Source organism: Musa acuminata, chromosome BXJ3-9 (assembly GCF_036884655.1).
Source record: "Musa acuminata AAA Group cultivar baxijiao chromosome BXJ3-9, Cavendish_Baxijiao_AAA, whole genome shotgun sequence".
Classification (NCBI taxonomy): Eukaryota; Viridiplantae; Streptophyta; class Magnoliopsida; order Zingiberales; family Musaceae; genus Musa; species Musa acuminata.
The window spans coordinates 18,424,474-18,427,597 of NC_088357.1; positions in this window are offsets into that span (position 1 = coordinate 18,424,474).

Genomic DNA, 3,124 nt, shown 5'->3' on the forward strand with positions numbered 1-3,124 from the left:
CTGCGATTGCTCTGCCGGCCCCATTGACTTCACTCAGACGTGGGTGGATGGAGCTCCCAAACGTGGGAGACTTATGCTTGGTGGTCATCCAGAAATGGATGAATCACATTATGTATGTGGTCCCACAGCGCCCTCTATGTTTTTGATATGATATCCAAAGCTTTGCTTATGAGTTTATATTTATGCTTTGGATAAAAAGAAATAGAATGCATGCTATATCAAAAATGACATACAAGCTTGTGTTTATTATTCGGTTCATTTGTTATACTTTGAAGTGTTTCGTATGTCATTGTTATGCTCCCAAACACTCTTACACCTTTGATATACTCCTAAATGCGTCATGTGCCATTTGATACATGCCTAAATGTTTCTTTTGCCAATGAAATGCTCCAATTTCCTTTCTCCTATTGTTATGTCTAATGCCTATTTTCGAATGAGGTAACCCTTTGTGATTTTTTTATATCTAATGAGATGATTCCAAATAAACGCTTGTATTTCTGCTTTTGTTATCTTGATACTAAGCCTGCTTGAACTTCTCCTATCGCCATGGATACGTTAGTCGTTTGCTGAGCTCTTTATGCTCACCCCGTTGCTATATAAGTTTTTCAGGGTAGTTTGTTATGCACTGAAAAGATAGAATTGGGTTGAAGCAGTGAAAGGCTAGAAGATTTTTTAGCTAATCTTTGTTGGATGATAGGTTTTTTTGTTGTATAGTATACTTTACTGCTGATGTAATGTTAAGGATATGTTGATACTTATGTGTTGTAAAAGTTTAAAGGACCGCTCATGTTTATGGAATGATACGTTTAAGTTGTATAAGGATAAGAACTCATGGTAAATAATTATCTTTTTATGATTGTATATATTTCTATGATTATGGATTTGTGTTGTGGTTGATGTTTAGTTGAGTTGCCTTTAGATTTTGTGAATCTCTGAGTGAAGTGGATTATGATTTATGTAACGTACAGGTTTATGAATTGTGAATATCGATTTTGAATGATTCTAAGTATCCTCAAATTGTTAGATTGGATCCTGGATTGAATTGATGATTAATTATCATATTATTGATTTCAGACAGGGTCACACCTCCTGAATGTGATAATTCGGGGGGCGTGACAAAGTTGGTATCAAAGCATAGTTTGAGGATCACTAAAATATTTGATATGTTGATGTGCAAAATATATTGAGGCCTAGTGAAATATAGTGATTGGTAGAAATTTTCTTTGATGTCTTTAGGAATCTAGGAGGACGAGGACATTTGATTCTCCTACTTCATCTAGTTTTAATTAATTAAGTGAGATGAAAGGGGTGATCGGGGATATTGAATCAGAGTGGCGTAGCAGAAGCATGGTGCACTTAATCCATTGGTGGCAGAAAAATGGATGATACGAATGGAGAAGATATTTGATGTACAAAATTGTTCTGATAATTAAAAGAATACCTAGAGATCAAGGATAGGAATAGCAAAGAAAAGTTTACCAAAAAAAAAAAAAGATTAGAAATGAATCAGAAAGTGATAACAAAAGGGTTAAGACATTTGGATTTAAAAAAAAATGAAAGTCACCACAAAAGACTTAATCCTGTGTAAGATATGAGTTAAATTATGAAACAAGTTTGTGTTTATGGGTGATTAGAGTCTATTTAGCTTGTGGAAAGTTGGATCATGAATCAAAAGATTGCCCATTGAACAAAAAGAAAGAGTCACTACCTCCTAAATCATCAGCCCATGTTAGAGTGTATGCTATCACTGAATATGATTCTAAAGCTTCTGAATCGGTGGTCGACGGTATTATCTATATTTATGAAAAAATATAAATATTTGTTTGACCATGGGTCTCATCTATGATTTGATTCATAATATTTTGCTTATCACTTGGGTATTCAACCTAGACCACTGCATTATGTGCTATATGTAAATACGATCATTGGAGATTCTTTGATAACGAACTTGAATCTTATCCTCTTGTCTGATTTTTATTAGAGAACTTGAACTTTTTGCTAATTTAGTTCTCTAGAGAGTTAGAGTTTTGATATTATACTTGGTATGGATTGACTATCTTCTTATCATACCAGTATAGATTGTTATACAAAATGATCACTTTTTACAAACTGATTTCATTCAACAAATTAAAGAAGGACAACAATGAGATCCACATTTAATATACTTGAAGAATGAAGTTGAAAAGTGATTGAAGTTGAATTTTCAAATTTCAGATGATGGCCTATTAAGATTTGGGGATAGAATATGTGTTCCAAATGACCTAGATATTAAGAACCAAATCTTGAACGAAGGTTACAATTTAAAGTACACCATGCATCCTGGTAGCACGAAAATGTATAGAGATCTTCAAAGTCATTATTGGTAGAAAGGTATGAAGAAGGAGATTGCAATATACATTTCAAGGTGTTTGGTGGAAAGTGCAGAATGCCTAAATGTTGGGAGGAAGTTGGTTATAGAAAGTTATTAGCATGGTGATAAAGTACAAGAGACTAATGAAAAGATTCAGGTTATCATAAAAAGGCTAAAGGCTGCTCAGAGTCGGCAAAAGAGCTATGCTAATAACAAAAGATGAGATATCGAGTTCCAAGTAGGGGATTTTGTATTCCTAAAGGTCTCCCCTTCCAAAGGCGTTGTAAGATTTGGAAAGAAAGGAAAGTTAAACCCAAGGTTCGTTGGACCTTTCGAGATCCTTGAAAGAATTGGCTCTGTCGCATACAAGATTGCCGTGCCACCATCGATGTGTCATATCCATGATATATTTCATGTGTCAATGCTCAGAAAGTATATACCTGATCCCTTTCATGTCATTGAGTATGAGCCGATTGTGATTGAGAAAGACTTGTTTTACAAGAAAGAGAGCCCATTCGGATTATTGATAAAAAGGAGAAGATATTAAGAAATAGAATCATTACTCTGGTTAAAGTAATTTGGAAGCATCATCCTACAAATGAAACAACCTAGGAGCTAGAGGAAGAAATGAAGAAAGCTTACCCTCATCTTTATGCCGAAAGAGGTATGACAAATTTAGAGGACTAAATTTTCTTTTAAGAAGAGGAGAGTGTAACACCCCTCATTTTTATTGAAAATTTATAAGGATTTATTTGTAAATATGAGGATTTTTTT